Consider the following 17,919-nt stretch of genomic DNA (forward strand, 5'->3'; position numbering starts at 1 on the left):
TTGGGGTAGGTCTATTTAGATTTATTCCATTTGGGGTATATTGTCTTTCTTGGAAATTGATATATATGTCTTTCATCAGGGATTGGTATTTTTGTCATTAGTTCCTCAAATATTTTTTTCTGCCCCTTTTAATCTCTTCTCCTTGTAGGGCATTGATAATGTGTATGTTTGTGCTTTTGGCATTTTCTTTCCATTCCCTGAGTCCCTGTTCTATTTTTTTTTTTTTCATTCTCTTCTCTTTTTGTTTTCCTATCCTTTCCAGTTCAGATGTTCTGTCTTTGAGCATTACAAATCTGCTCTTTTATGCCTCTAATGTATTTTTTTAAAAGATTTATTTATTTATTTATTTTTAAATTTCTCTCCCCTTCCCCCCACCCCAGTTGTCTGCTTTCTGTGTCTACTTGCTGCTTGTTCTTCTGTGACCACTTCTATCCTTATCAGTGGCACTGGGAATCTGTGTTTCTTTTTGTTTAGTCATCTTGTTGCATCAGCTCTCCATGTGTGTGGTGCCATTCTTGGGCAGCTCTCCTTATGGGGCGCACTCTCCTTATGGGTGGCTCTCCTTATGGGGTGCACTCCTTGTGTGTGGTACTCCCCTATGCGAGGGACACCGCTGCATGGCATGGCACTCCTTGCACGCATCAGCACTGCACATGGGACAGCTCCACATGGGTCAAGGAGGCCGGGGATATGAACCACAGACCTCCTACGTGGTAGGCAGATGCCCTATCCATTGGGCCAAGTCCACTTCCCTCTAATGTATTTTTAATCTCATCCATCATGTCTTTCATTCCCATAAGGTCTATTACTTCTCTTTGAAGACTTTCAAATTGTTCTTTATGCTCACCCACTGTTCTTCTTAATATCCTTTTACTCTTTAGTCATATTTTCTTTTAATTCTTTGAATTGGTTTAGGAGAGTTGTGTGATTATCATTTTTTAATTGTCTTAAATTCTGTCTCTCTTCAGGATATTTGATCTGTGGCTGGGCCATCTCTTCCTGTTTCCTAGTATGGCTTATAATTTTTTACTGATGTGTACAAATCTATATATGTTGGTGAATTTACTCTGATGGCCAATTTTTCTCTCTTGCTTATTAATTTTTTCCCCACAACTATTCTTTGATATTTTTCTCAATTTGTTCTAAGTCTTTAAAATTACCCAGCATAAGTTATCAAAATCAGGCCAATAACTCACTAATGTAGCACAGATTATCTCCCAGGAGTTAGGATGCAGAGAGAATGAAAAGCAGTTTTTATCCATGCAATTTCCAGACCAGCCACCAGAATGTGTTTGGTGAAGCACTTTCCAGGTAGAGGTTTCAGTCTCCCCTTGCTGTGTTTTGATCTGTCCAGATCTGAAATTCAAATCTCGGCAGGCAGAATTCACTGAAGGAAATCTCCCCATCTTTCCCTCCCTTTTCCCTGGTAACAACTAACAGGGAGGAAGATGTCTGTTCCCTTCTCAGTCAGTGGCAGTGAGTCAAGGATTTTACCCAACTTAATATCTTCTGGGTGGGGGAGGAGAGCCCTTCCCAGCTGATCCCAGGGTTTGTTGTTTGGGTTCTTTGTCTCTCTGACCATCATCCTTCTGGGTGTTGTGCAGCACTGTTTGTTGTTTGGGTTCTTTGTCTACCTGACCTTCATCCTTCTGGGTGTTGTTCTGGTCTTCTGACCTCCCAAAGCAGCTCCCTCAGAGAGCTTTTGGCTCTTTCTCTATTGTTTTTGGGAGAGAGTTGAGCCCTACCTGCCTAATCTGATGCCATCTTCCCACAATTCCCCAAGAAGTATTTTTTTTTGTTCTCATTGTTACAGATGAATAAACTGAGATTCAAATCATTTGCACATCCAATGCAAAGTATAAGTTAAGTACTCATTAATTTTTTAAAACTATTAAACCAAAAATCAAGAAATAAGACAGTTTAAAAACAGAGGTGCTTCCAATTAAATACATGTTGTAATAGGGAGTTTTTCTCAGCTAAACACTTTGTTAATCTTCCAAGATTAAAATAATTATTTAGAATCATTTGACAGGATAAAATTAGAGTGTTTCATAGGTGATTAGGGTAAATAGTTTCTGAAACTAAATTTTGGAAAGTGATTTTCTATAAAGTATTATTTGATACAGTAAAAAAAATTCTGTTTTTTAATTAGGGATACACAGCAGAATTACCAGAGAATTTTCCCCCAAAATACATATTTCCAGGGCCTCATCTTAAACCAATTAAATTAGAATCTTCAATAATGATCCCAATATGTTTGGTGTAAAAATCAACCAAACTAAATCTCTTGAGATGATTATATTGATGCTTCTAGTTAAATATCCCTCCTCTAATGTCCAAACAATTGACTATCTTTCCCTTCCAGTCCTGCTGAGTTTAGTTAACCGATACCATCTTGGTTACAATTCTTCAGAGATATTCTCTTTCTTCAGAGATATTAAGAAATAATATGTTTTAATAATGAATACAGGACCTGTGAAAATAAGGATAGCTAGCTAAAGATGAAGACTAACAAGTAACAGAAACTAGTAAATTGGGTTAACAGAAGTGAAGTGAGGCTTGGGAAAAGATTATAAGGAAGAATAAGCAAGACTAGTCCACTTCATGGGTGCTGGTTATTAAGCTATTGTCTCTCAACTTTATCCCCCCTCCTATACTCCTCTTTTTGAAGCTAGGGTTGATTCTACAAATGATATTTCTTCTTTGTCAGCTACCTCCCTGTTAGTCTCTGCCAGAAGGGGACTGTAAGTCTGGAGGAGGAAGAAGAAATGTGCTCTGATTTGTCTGCTTCCTGTTCCTGTGAGTGTGCCTTCAGCAACACTTCTTCACCCCAGAAGTGGCAGTTCATTCCAGAGGCAACAGTTTTGCAGATTTTCTAACACTTCTAGGATCAACTTCATCTTACTCTCTTAGAGACACCAGCACCAGCCAGCTGGTTCTCCTTGTCAGCGATTGGGGTCTTAACCCCATAAGTCACCTCTTCTGAGTTCCTGAGGCATCAGTACCAACAAAACTGTGCCCCTTCCTCAGAGGAAGCATCCTTCCCACTAGCTTCAGGGTTTTAAGTCTATCTTCTTCCTTTGTTACCCCAGGCTTAGGATCCATAGCTGCAATTGCTATTTCTGTGACACCTTAGTGTGGTTTTTTGTGTTTGTTTTTTTTGCCTTTTTGCTTTTCACTTTTCTAATACCTGGGAAGCAATTCTTTTAATTTAATTCTATCTCTTAAGATAACTTGTGGAGTTTCTGTCATCTGATTGTACCCTGCTGATTATGAGTGGAGATTAAGTAGATTATGGAGCATGAGTTATTGATAGGTCTTTTCAGATATTAAAGTTTTATTATATGAAAGAAAATATTTTAGATGTATTTCAGAGTGTTTCTTTCTTTATTTTCCCTTCTTGAATATTCTCTGCAAATATAGTCTGCCCTCATAAATGGTCATGTTCTGGATCCCATGATTTAATTCCCTCACCACAGTCAATTGAACTGGGGGGAGGCACTTGATTTAGAGAAAACAGATTCCAGGCTGATCAATTAATTGTCCATGGCAAGGTTGGACATAAATTATTCTGCCAAAGATCAATGTACTGAGTGAAATATATTTTTTCTCTTAAGATTTTGAACTGAGCATCTCAGTTCAAAGTTGGACCAAAAGAAGTAAGTTTGCAAAAGCAGTTGAATCAAATTAGTAAATTGCAGAGCATCAGTGGCTCATGAATTTTTGTCATGAAGTTTTTCAGAGCCACTGAACTTATGAATCACTCTCCTCTACCCTCAGAAAAAGCATTTCCATAATTATGACTGGGCTTACTTTGTGAAATGGATATATTCCTATATTTGGAAGTTCAAGCAGAGAATATATAACTTTAAAAGTTATTTTAGAGGGATTTCTGCAATGAAAACTTTTCATGTTAATATATCAGAAGAGACACATGAATTTTAAGCCTCCAGTACAGATATATTGAATCAGAATTTCTTAGGAATGGGCTCAAATAATGTATATTAAAAATAGCAAGAATAACAATAAGAACAACTCCTCCAGGTTGTGCTGAAATAACAGGGCTATTGTCTGGTTAGATTTTGGGAAGAAAAGGGCAACATTATGTTCTGAATGACAAATTATCCCAGTACTTAGTGTCTTAAATCAACCATATCTCATGATTTTGTGGGTCAGGAATTCAAGGAGGATGATTATTTTGCACCATCTGTCATTAGCTAAGGTCACTTCATGATAATGAACTGGAGACTAGTCTTATCTGGAGGACACAAGATGTCTTCACTCATGTACCTGGGATCTCCTTGAGACAGCTGGGCCTCTGTTCTCTCCATTTCATCTCAGGAACTCTCCTTGTAATCTTTCCAACAAGGCTATCAAACATCTTCCATGGTGGCCCAGGGCTCTCATCCATGAGGTGGAAGCTGGCAACCCCTTTGAAGGGTAGGCCTGTGTTGGATATTGGCCCTTCCACTGTTCTCTATTGGTTCAAGCAGTCACAAGCTAGCTCAAATTGAAGGGATATGTGTGTGTGTGTCTGTGTAAAATAGACTCATCTCTCCTGCAAATAAAGTTAAAGAATCTGTGGCCATCTTTAATCCATTACAATAACTTCTTAATTTATTGCAATTTATCTCCTTAAATCCTGAGGGAATGGCATGTAAGGACCATCCCTATAGTCTTGAGCTACATGAGAAGAAAAGCCAGGCAGGATATTGATGTGGGCTATGGGTGGCAGGCTCTTTGTCTCTTCAGAGATAATCTAACTATCTGTGACTTGTGGGTGTGGGATGATGAAAGGCTGCAGTCCTGCCCTTGGGAAGCAGGAAACAGTTTAACAATGCAAGGTCTATAAACGTTAAGTATTCAGGGGAAATGCAAACCAAATATGCTAAAGGCTTATCTAGAATGTCTGGAGTCCATGCTAAAAGCTTACCTAAGATGTGGAAGATATATATGCTAATTGAAGCCTATTGAGAACTGAAACAAAGTGACCATTTGGCCTTTCCTCACGGTATAAAAGACATTTGAAAATCTTGTTCAGGGCTCGGGATTCAAACAGAAAGTTCCAGAGTCCGGCTGTCCATCAATAAACCACTTTTCCTTCTCAAAATCATTCCTGAGTCCTGGCCTCTCTATACTCAAATAATTGAACTTCTCTCAAATTCTACAACAATATGGCTAGGCAAAGGGATGATTGGCTTGTCCTCAATCAGAGGAGGAAGCTTGTAAAGATGAAGAGAACATATAAAGAGTAAAGGGTGCCAGAGATAATTTTACCTAGGCAGAGTTTTACTTAATACTGTTGTTAATCAGAGTAGTCTGCCGGAATAGGATAGCAAAGAATCTGAATGTATAGGTTACTTGAGGATTGGAAGTAGGTATAGTTATTGAATTTTCACTAAAAGCATGTTGGTAATTATTATCAACCCCCAATAATAATGAGAGTAAGTATTATATAAATGAAGTTTATTTGTCTTTCTTTCAAGTTTACATATGTATATGTATTCTTTTCATTGAAGACAATTTTGTTTTTTAAAAGAAAAGGAGAAATGTATATTATAATTTCACTACAATTTTAAAAGATATCATGCAACATAATAAATAGGGCCCCTTTTATATTTTTTTATCTTGGAAAGTTGAACTGACCACGTTTCACCCTAATAACTTAACTCTGAATTGCCTTTCTTGTAGCAATTTACTTATTTTGAAAAATGAAACATGTTGGGATAACCTTTTTTTCCCCCTTTATCATTGTAAAATTGTTTCACAAATTGCATTTGTGAGCTGTGAATATGCTATTGGTTTTATTTACACTTGAGAGCAGATTAAACATGTTTTTGTTTATATTAATTATGAAACTGAGGCATATGGGATTATTATTTGGTTTTGCTTTTTCTTTCTTTCTTTACTTTTTCCTCTTCATCGGGGTTGGTTATTACTTTGCTCCAAGCTGCCAAGTGGCTCAGAAATGAAATTGACATAGACCATTCAATATCAAATATGTTGATTTGAATTAGCACAGAAGAGATTTTCAAGGAAAATGAAAAGTCGTTTAATAAAATAACATGTGGAACAAACAGGAGAGAATGTCACAGTTTAACAAAGTTGCTTGAAGTTTTGTCTTGTTGAGTTAGACTAGAGAACTAAATTCATTGTATTCATATAGTCTCCCAAGACAATAGTATTAAAATTCCTAGAGCACAGAATGATGTTACAACCCTCTCCCCACCCTTTTCCATCCCCTTTCCATTCAAATATAAAACAGTTTCTGGCAACTATTCTGTTGGTGATTCGAGGGTTTGGAAAAGCCATGCATCTTCACTATGAAAGATGGTTAATACAGACTCCTTTTGTGCATCATTTTAATTCCTCTTGCAATCCTTCCTAAGCCAACTCTGCTGCAGCAACCAGTACTGTGCAGGCTTCCCACATCTTCATGCAGGTGAACCAGATAATACCCTGACTCTCAGAATCTTGGAGTCTCAGACCTGAGCTGATTGCATCTAGCTTCCAGGCCTAGGGCTTCTCTGAGACCATGAACGGCCAGTGGGAACTGCTTTGTGCTTAGGCATGTGTAACCAAAAGTGTGGGAGATGGAAACAGATGGATACATGGTTCTGTCTTTCTTCTGGTGGGCAGGCACCTCCTTCCTAGACAAATCTATAAAGATTCTCCATTATAATTGAGGGCTTGAGCAACCAGTTGCCCACATCAATGAAAAACTGTATAATGCATCCTTGTATTGACTTTCTTTACTTCTCTGTTTCATTGCCCTATCTGTCACTCTGGCACCCTGGCATTACATTCCTGAATATACTACACACATGATGCCTTTGTCTTAGATTCTGTGCTATGGTGAACTAGAGCTATCCAGAGCCTTTGAAACTTGTTTTTTTCATTTAAACGTTCAGTAATGTGTTTAAATTTAATTAGGGTACATTTCCTCAAATTTGGAACCAAGATTATCCCATGATATTAAACTTTGTATTCAGCATACTGTACCATCCATCTTCATCTTGCTTTAGTATTTTCTTTGCTGATACACCTGTGACTTTTGTTCTACTGGCATTTAGACAAGAACTTTTGGACAAACACTGTCTGCTAATGAAGTTAAAATTTGGAGAAAGAACTTTTGAATTTCAGATGTCTGAAAGTTTTTCATGGAAGGTTAAGTTAGTTTTAAATGAGACCCCCAAACAGTAAATTGGCATTAAGCCTGTTAAAAACTGTGTCATAATTTTTCCTCTGGATGCTGTTAAATATTATAGAGAGGGGAGGTAAACTTTAATTAAGCCAAAGTTAAGTTTGAGATTGCTTCAATTTCCAACTTTGCAGATCACTACAAAAGTCCTCCTCTTGTTCAAACCTGTGTTTTTTTTTTTGTTATATAGAAGGTATCATTCTAAGAACATACAAATAGAAGAATTAGACACATAGCTCATTGCAACAAGCTAAATAATTAATTTTATAAGTCCATTGAAAAGATGAGATCTGGGTAGTATGGCATTTTATTTATATTTATTTATTTATTATTTTTTTACTGTTAATTGATATATTTTAAAGCACAGCAACTTGAGAAATAGTTTAAGGTAAAATTTTAAAAGGATTTTGAACTTTAGGGCTGAAAATCACTATCTCGGTTAAATAAATGTATTGTTCCAATCATTTATTGCCCAGCTTTCTGACTATTTCCAAAAGTTAAAACATTATTGAATCCAGAGAAAAATGGCATAGTTAGTAGTTTATAAGCAGCTTTTGAAAAGAAAAGTATCAAACCTGTTGGGAGTAATACTACTAATCAATGTTATGTATTTTATGAATTAGGCAGTGAGATAAGTGCCTTACATGCATTCTCATTTAAACTTCAAAAGAACCTGAAATGTCTTTTTATTTCTGATTACAGTTCCAGTGCTCTGAATGGTTGTTTCCCTAGAGAAGACCCAAACCTGATGGTGATGTGGCCTATGGGTGGGAGGCTCTTTGTCTCTTCAGAGATAACCTAAGCTCTCTGACTTGTGGGTGTGATGGTAAGAGACTGCAGTCCTGCCCTTGGTAACAATGGCAATGACTCCAGTCCCAGGAAACAGTTTAACAATGCAAGGTCTATAAACTTTAAGTATTTAGGGGAAATGCAAACTAAATATGCTAAAAGCTTACCTAGAATGTCTGAAGTCCATGCTAAAAGCTTACCTAAGATGTGGAAGATATATATGCTAATTGAAGCCTATTGAGAACTGAAACAAAGGGACCATTTGGCCTTTCCTCTCTGTATAAAAAGGGATTCAAAAATCTTGTTTGGGGGCTGGGGATTCAAACAGAAAGCTCCCGAGTCTGGCTGGCTGTCAATAAACCATTTTTCCTTCTCAAAATCATTCCTGAGTCCTGGCCTCTCTATATGCAAATAATTGAACCTCTCTCAAATTTTACAACAATGACACTGCAAGAAAAACGTTTTTTCCTTTTTTTGAGACCAAACTGACTAACACTGTTTGTGAAAGCTAACTCAACTTGAAAAGCTAGGGACTATAAGAGAAAATTTAGGCAATTAAGGAGATACAGGACCTAAGGATCAAAGAGAAAAAAATTTAGACAGAGGAAAAGTAGAAAGAAAATAGAAAAAGGAAAAATAGAAGAAGAAAATTGTTTCCCCAAAAGTATAAATGGAAATAGTATAAGTTGTCTGTGGCAATGGTGTCAGAAAGTGATAATCATTTCTGTGGCACAAAGAAAACAGTTACACTGAATAGTAGCAAAGGGGCCTATTTCTAGCTTACTGGCTATTAAATTATAGTACAAAATAGTAATGGATATGTAAATTCCATTTGTTGCCCTCTATTTATGAAAGCAGAGAGTAATATAGTATACATTGGACATATTCCAGGTCCTGTTATCATTAAAATAGAAAGTTTTTTCATGAAGGAAGTTAGTCTCCAGATATCTGATATGTATACCACACACTCTTTTCAGAGTCTGATCTCCAAGGTGTCATAGTGTTGTAGAATTTGAGAGAGGCTCAATTATTTGCATATAGAGAGGCCAGGACTCAGGAATGACTTTGAGAAGGAAAAATGGTTTATTGACGGCAAGCCGGACTCAGGAGCTTTCTGTTTGAATCCCGAGCCCCGAACAAGATTTTTGAATCCCTTTTATACAGAGAGGAAAGGCCAAATGGTCCCTTTGTTTCAGTTCTCAATAGGCTTCAATTAGCATATATATCTTCCACATCTTAGGTAAGCTTTTAGCATGGACTTCAGACATTCTAGGTAAGCTTTTAGCATATTTGGTTTGCATTTCCCCTAAATACTTAAAGTTTATAGACCTTGCATTGTTAAACTGTTTCCTGGGACTGGAGTCGTTGCCATTGTCACTAAGGGCAGGACTGCAGCCTCTCACCGTTCCACACCCACAAGTCAGAGAGCTTAGGTTATCTCTGAAGAGACAAAGAGCCTCCCACCCATAGCCCACATCAATGTTATTCAAGATTCAGGAAAATTTGGAATGAATCATGCTTCAAGAAATCATCTGTTTTCAATTGATTTGTATTAGGCATTTATTACTGAAATGATTATGGCTCCTAAAGGTAATTTGATTTTATTTTAAAATATTTTTTCAATAAGAAACTTTATATTTTAGTCACAGACATATTACCTGGCTACAGAAAATTTTATCTGCTTTTCTCTTTTTCTAGTCAGGTAATGGATAAAGAGATTTCAGACTGTGGTTCAATTCAGGGAAAAGGAAAATAATTGGCCTTGACAAGAACATAGTGGGCAATTTAAATTTGTTATTATTTCCATTCATATGCTATCACCAAGCCTATTGCCCTTGATTGCCCGCCTATAGATCTACTCTCTCATGTATCCAATATATGCTTTTTATTCCATAAATTCGCATGTGTTTTCTGTTCCATGTGTGTACCTGTACATATGTATCTGTAAAGCTAAGGATAAAATTATTTTGAATGTACATTTAATCTTCTTGAATAGTAATGGACTCTAAACTTATTCCTAATTTATTGCTTATTTTCCTCTCAAAAAGATGTTTGTTTTTGGAATCAGTTTCTCTCTGCTATCAAATTCATTTCCTTTGACTGCTTCATATCTTTCTATTTTTTGCATGTAGCAAATATTATTTATTAACATGCTCCCATTAATTCCTTTCTCCCTGTACAACTGTGTGTTTCTCTGGTGCATATACCCAGAGACTGGATTGCTATGTAATAGGTTACAGGCACTGACAGATTATACGCCAAGATATCTGCACACTTTTGCACTCCAACCAGCAGGGTGGGAGGATTTCACAAATACCAACAAATGCTATTATTTGATGTTAATTCTGCCTATTTAGAAATGTATTGCTATATTGCTATTTTATACTTTACCATATTGCTACTTTACCATATTGCTAATACCATATTGCTATTTTAACTTTAATTTCTCTTATTAACAAGACTAAATATCCTTTTGTGTAATTATCATTCATTTGTTTTTTTTCCCTTCTCTGCATTACATATTCATATTTTGTTGTTTGCCTAGTTTTCACTTGGGTTTTCTGACTTGCTCATGCCGATTTATGGAAGTGTTGGTATATTACAGATATTATTCTTTCACTGTATAATAGACATGGCAGATCTCTTCTCTGAGATTTCTTATCTATATGTTCACATTGCTTATGGTGTCAATTACAAGAGAGAAACTTTAAATGTGAAATTGTAAAACCATCGAATTTTCCCTTTAATGCATGCTTCTTATGTTTTTGAAGAAATTCTTTCCTATCCCACTGTCACAAAAAAATTCTACCTTATTTTCTTCAAATATAGCTTTATCTTTCACGTTTAGACCATGTATTAGTCAGCCAAAAGGGTGCTGATACAAAATATCATAAACTGGTTGGTTTTTATAAAGGATATTTATTTGGAGTAGGAGCTTCCAGACACCAGGCCATAAAGCATAAGTTATTTCCCTCACCAAAGTCTATTTTCATGTGATGGAGCAAGATGGCTACTGATGTCTGTGAAAGTTCAGGCTTCCTGAGTTCCTCTGGGCTCAGCTCCTGTTTTCTCTGTGAGCTTAATTTCCAGGGCTCCAGCTTAAGTCTTCAGCATCAAACTCCAACATCAAAACTCCAACATTAAGAATCCTCAACTCTTTTCTTTTCCATGCCTTTTATCGGTTAGCCTTGTTGGGTGGGACTCAACACCCTAATCATAACTCAGTCATGCCCAGGTACAGATCAGATTACAAGCATAATCCAATATTTCTTTTTTGGAATTCATCAATAATATCAAACTGCTACAAACCATTAACCAACTAGACTTTATTTTTTTATGTGGTAGGAGGTAAGGAACTTGATTTTTTTCTTCTTTAATAGTCCCAGCAACATATAATATGTATTCTATCCTTTCCCAATGTATTTATGATGATGTCTCTATTATTTACCAAGTTTCAATGTTTTTCTGTTTATTTCTGCATCATTACATTTTTTTTTTCCCACACTAATCCATATTTTATTCCTCTATCCTGAGGACCCTGGGATGGTGATGTCCACTCCACCTCTAAATTGAGAGGGGACTTAGATCCCACATAACTGATGGATACGATTCTCCTGCTTGCAGTTTTAGACTCTCGGTTCCTTGGTGTGATGGTTGACCATCCTCACCTCCTTGCTAGCTGACCTGGGTAAGTCCAACAAACTAGAGAGTAGGTGTTGCAACTCTGCTGAGGCTCAGGGCTCAGCTGGCACATGGACAGTCCAGAGATTCAAATCTCCTGGGCATACGCCAACCCCAGTGCCAACCACATGTTCAGTAAAAGTGACAGAAGAGCCATGTGTAGAGAAGTCACATCTGAGTCCACCTCCATAACATTCAGGAGCACAAATTCCAAAATAGGGCATACTGGTAGGGCACTGAACTCCAGAACACACTGCCATGACTGTAGAACCAGGGTGTCTCTGTAGCCCAGTACATTTCTTTTAATTATTGTCTTTTAAATGCCCTAGTATAAGATAGAGCAGGCCCCCTCTTTTTTTGGAAATATTGACTTATCTATTTTTGAATCATTATACTAAAAAAATTCTAGGGAAAATTGTTGCTGGTGTTCTCTTTAGAATTGTTTTGCATTTATTGACTAATTTGGGAAAATTAACTTCTTTATGATAAGTTCTCTTGTTCATGAACATGATAAATTATTTTTCCTCCATTATGTACTAAACAGGACTTCCAGTTGTAGAGTAACCTTGTTCTTGATTTCAATGGAAATGCTTTTAAAGTTTTGGGGTTTCTGTGAAGATAGTCTTTATCAGGTTAACAAATTTTCTTTTAGTCTGTCTTCTAAGAGCCTTTATTGTGACTAGATGAAATTTATAAATTTTTCTCTATCTGCCAAGATAATCGTGAATATTTTTCCCTCTTTAGTACTCTATTATGCACAAATATTGATAGATTTTTTGAATCAGTATATGTTTGGGATAAATATTACTTGGGTATGATTCATTATTTTTTTCTAATATACTGTTGGATTTGGTTTAATATGTTATTTAGAGTTTTTTACACTTAGTTCATACTAGAATTGTAATCTATTTTTCTTTTTATATTTAAAAATTTTATTGAAATATATCACTCATACATGAACCTATATAAACAGTAAGTGTATAGTAAAAGTTGTGAACTTGAAGACAAACATGTGCAATATCATGCAGGGTTCCCATATATCACTCCACCACCAATGCCTTGCATTGTTATGAAACATTTATAACAAATTATAAAAAGAATTGTCAACTATTGCTAGTAACTATAGACAATATCTTGCATTTGGTTTATTTTTCCCCCAACCCACCCTAGTATTTTATTGTTTATAGGCCGTATAATTTATCTAAAGTGTACAATTATTGGCATTTGATATAATTACAGAGTTGTGCCTTCATCACTTCAATCAATATTGGAGTATTTTCATTACTCAAAAAAACAAAAACAAAAAACAACATCAAAAAACAAACCACTATCATACCTACATGTTAGTGATACTAATTACAAATCCTGTGATGTGCTGTTACAATTTCTATTCATTCCCAAAGAACTTTTTACCAATTCTGTACATATTAAACCCCAGTTTTCCATTCTCTAAGCACATTTTATGTTTTGGTGACTTATATTCTAGCTATTAAGGCCATGAGTTTGCTCATTGTACTTAGTTCATAATAACAAAATTATATAATATTTGTTCTTTTATTTCTGGCTTGTTTCACTCACCTTAATGTCCTCTAGGTTCATCCATGTTGTCATATCATAGGCTTCACGGCTTCATTTCTTCTTACAGCCTAATAATATTCTATCATATATATATATATATACACATATACACCGCAGTTTGTTTATCCACCCAAGAGTTGATGGACCCTGGGTTGTGGCAATTGTGAATAATGTCACTATGAACATCGGTGTGCAGATGTCTTTATATGTCGCTGCTCTCACTTCTTCCGGGTATATTGAGTAATGGTATTGCTGAGTCACATGGCAGATCTATATCTAACTTCCTTAGGAATTGCCAAACAGTCTTCCACAGTGGCTGTACCATTCTACATTCCCACCAACAGTAAGTAAGCATTGCTATTTCTCCACATCCTCTCCAACTCTTGTAATTTCTTTTTTTCTTTTTTAATAGTGGCCATTCTAGTACGTGTGAAATGATATCTCATAGTAGCTTTGATTTGCATTTCCCTAATAGCTAGTGATGTTAAACTTTTTTTTTCAGGTGCTTTTTTACCATTTGTGTTTCTTCTTTAGAAAAATGTCTATTCAGGTCTTTTTTAACCTGGTCATTTGTCCTTTATTGTTGAGTTGTAGGATCTCTTCATATATCATGGATATTAGATCCTTGTCAGATTTGTGATTTCCAAATATTTTCTCCCATTAAGTAGGCTGCCTTTTTACCCTCTTCACAAAGTCCTTTGAGTTGCAGAAGTGTTTAATTTTGAGAGGTTCCATTTATCTATTTTTTCTTTTGTTGTTTGTGCTTTGGGTGTAAGTTTTAAGAGACTATCACCATTACAATGTTTTGTAGCTGTTTCCTTACATTATCTTCTAGGAGTTTTATGGCCCTTGTATAAGGAGTGTGATAGGAGTCCTCTTACATTCTTTTGGTTATGGGTATCCAGTTATCCCAGAATCATTTTTGAAGAGACTCTTCTGTACCTGAAAAGTGAATAAAAGATTATTGCTGTGGAAGGGAAAAGGTTTTATGGTGGTTGTGTGGGAATACTGTATATTGTATATATGAATTACTGTGATCTAAGGCTCTTGTGAAGAGAAGCTCAATAATTAGGAAAAAAGAAAAAAAAAAGATAGGATGTAGAATTTTTCCAAATCAATACGTATTCTAGATCTAACCTTTAAACTCATCACTATATTCCATTTTACTAGTAAGGGAACCTGACATTATATTGGGCTTTGCTTTTCAGGAAGTTTTGGATCACAGAGAGGTTTAACAATGGCGGCGGAGGAATACTGGTATGGGATGTTATTGACAGGCGATATATGGTTGACAGGGAGTTATACAGGGCATATGTCCAGGGTGCATGATAATGTTTGGATATACTCATAGTGGAAACAATTAAAAACAACAGCTGGGGGGGGTACTGGGTTCCTGGCCAGGGGTGCTCTGTCATGGTCCCTAGGGGAGCAGCGGGAGTCCCCCAGGTACAATGGTAAGAACCAGGAAGGAATGAGGGCCCAACAGTGGGCCCCTGATACTAATGACTATGCTTGTGAGCCTATATGCCTGAAATAAGAACAAGGCCTAGAGCAGCACTGTGCCTGGGCGTTTCCTCCTGACAGCCTTCATGTTACTCAAATGTGGCCAGTCTCGAAGCCAAACTCAGCATGTAGATGCAGTGCATTCCCCCCAGCATGGGACATGACACCCGGGAATGAGCCTCCCTGGCACCGAGGGATCACTACCAAATACCAGCTGATGATGCAACTAGAAAATGACCTTGAATTAAAGGTTCAACGCGGATCAGCAGAATATCCCTGTCTATTATAATAACAGTAGTTAAAAATGCTGTTTGACCTAATGTAAGGGGGAAATGGAAAGGAGAAATGAGTTTATATGGCTATGAGTCTCTAAAAAAGAGTCTGGAGGTTGTCAGAAGGATTGACCTTATGCACACCTGAGCAGCGTCTCAGAGACAGATAAAGTAGATACAACTCCAGGTATTGGTTCTTTTGAGGGCTAAAGAGACCCACGGGTTCTAGGGTCATGGCAGATGGGGTTTACTGCCATGTCAGTTGGCCCTTCTTGGGAGCTGGTATTTCTGCGTGATGGAACTGGACTCAGATGGGATCTCTTTTCACAAGCCTTTCATGCTACTTTACTGGAATTGTAGTTGGTGCTGGGGTTTAAGATATATCTAGGGGATCTGAATCTCTGGACTGACAATATGATAGCCATGCCCTGAACCTCAACAGACTTCAATGCCTACACTCTGATTTATTGGACTTACCCCACTCAGCTAACATGGAGTTGAAGAAGGTCAACCACCACACCATGGAGCCTAGAGTGCCTACAACTGAAAGCAGGAGGATTGCATCCAGTATCCATGTGGAATCTAAGCCCCCTCTTGACATAGATGTGCAATGGACACAACCAATCCAATGTCCACAGAGAAAATGTGGCATTGGTGTGGGAAGGGTGGCCATGGTGGCTGCTGGGTGTGGGGAATGGGAGGAAGAGATGAGATATGGAGGTGTTTTTGGGACTTGGAGTTGTCCTGGGTGGGGCTTCACGGACAATTAGGGGACATTGTAGATCCCCCCAGGGCCCACTGGATGGAACGTGGGAGAGTGTGGGCTATGATGCGGACCATTGACCATGAGGTGCAGTGATGCCCAGAGATGTACTTAACAAATGCAATGGATGTGACATGATGATGGGAGAGAGTGTTGCTGTGGGGGGAGTGGGGGTTGGGGGTGGTGGGGTTGAATGGGACTTCATATTTTTTGAATGTAATATTTTTCAAAAAATGAATAAAAAAACAAAAGAAAAGAAAAACAAAAACAAAAACAAAAAAATAAATCAATTGACCATAGAGGTGAAGGTCTATTTCTGAACTCTTATTTTGATTCCATTGATAAATGTGTCTGTTATTATGCCAATACAATGTTTGAACCACTGTAGCTTTATAATACACTTTGATGTTAGCAAGCAGAATTCCCAGAATTCGCTCTTTTTTTTTACAATGTTTCTGCCTATTTCGGACTCCCCTTGCCTTTCCAAATAAATTTGGTGATTGACTTTTCTATTTCTGTGAGGCAGGCTATTAGAATTTTGATTGGTATTGTGTTAAATCTATAAATCAGTTTGGGTAGAATTGACATCTCCACAATATTTAGTCTTCCAATCCATGAACATGAAAAGGGCAGGGTTTATATAGACAGGCCTAAAACCAACAAGGAAGTTAGCAATATAAATCGCTCCATTCTTGTATCAAGATATTATCCTTACCACCATCACCTGGTACATGTCTTCATTATTTCTTGCTTGGATTGTTGCAGTAAACTTCCAACTCATCTGCCTGCTGTGACAGCTGGATCAACCCTATTAAACATGTTTTCCCTCTGGTTTAAAATCCCCTTATGACTTTTCATGTTGTTCATAATTAAGGCCAAATTCCTTACAATAGCAAAAGACCCTAAATCAGGGATTTTTATCTTTTGTTCCATGGACCCCTTTGCCAGTCTGGTGAAAACCATGGACCCCTTACTAAGTCCCCACTGTACTGTGACTTATTTAATAAATATATCACACCTGCATAATCACATTCCCACAAGAATTTTTTTTTAAAATTTCAATTCAAGCTCATCAGCCCCTTGTTAAGAACCTGTGCCCTAAATGATTTTTAAAAATCTCATCTACCCACCTATAATTGCCACCTGCATTCCAACAACACTGGCGCATTTGGTGTTACTTAATTATGTGAGCCACACTTCCATCTCAGAGTCTTTGTAATTGTTGCTGCCCATGCCTGGAGTGCTCTTTTCTTGGATAGCCTCATATTTATGTGTTCATTTACCTTTATTCCTCTGGTTTCTGCTCAAATCCACTTTGTTATTTCTTGTAACTTGCTTCACTTTTCTTAAAAACACTCATTATCACATGATTTCATGTATATATGTATGTATTTGTATATATTTGTGAATATAATTTTTAAACCTGTATCATCCATTTAGAATATAAACTACTTGAGAGCAAGGACATGTTCCTTGCTCTTACTGAAGAATTTAGAACAGTGCCTGGCACTAAATAAATATTAGTAGAATAAATAAATAATGGCTTTTTCCCTAAAAGATTATATTTTCATTGATGTTAAAATTAATTCCAGCTTTATTTTGGTTTACATTTTACTTACATATGTTTTTCTAACCATTTCTTCCTTCTCAATATTCCTGTGCCCTCATCCTTTTTAAAATGTATCACTTCTAGACAATATACTGTATACTTGTCTTTAAAATTCAACCTGCAAATACTTAACTTTGAAGCAAGCTCAACTTGTTTTTATTTACTATAATTTCAATTGTATTGGGACTTGTGGTTGTAATTTTTTGATGATTTCTATTTACAATCTTTCCTATTGTTTCCTGTTTCTATTTTCCTATTATTAGCTATAAAAAAATTTCTCCTAGTCTGAAAATTATATTCAAATTCCATAATGATATTTCCCTATCAATATCTTATATCATGCCTTCTAAAACAACTCAGCAGATTATTCTGTGTTCTTTCCTAATAGCCTCTCAAATCCCCTGCTCTCACCCTCCCCCTTTCACTTGCCCCCTGCCTTGCATTGTTCTTATAGGAATTTTAGTACTTTAATGTCATTCCTTATTCAGTTATTATGTAGATTCTTTACATTTTCTTATTTGCC

This window comes from Dasypus novemcinctus, chromosome 8 (assembly GCF_030445035.2).
Source record: "Dasypus novemcinctus isolate mDasNov1 chromosome 8, mDasNov1.1.hap2, whole genome shotgun sequence".
Classification (NCBI taxonomy): Eukaryota; Metazoa; Chordata; class Mammalia; order Cingulata; family Dasypodidae; genus Dasypus; species Dasypus novemcinctus.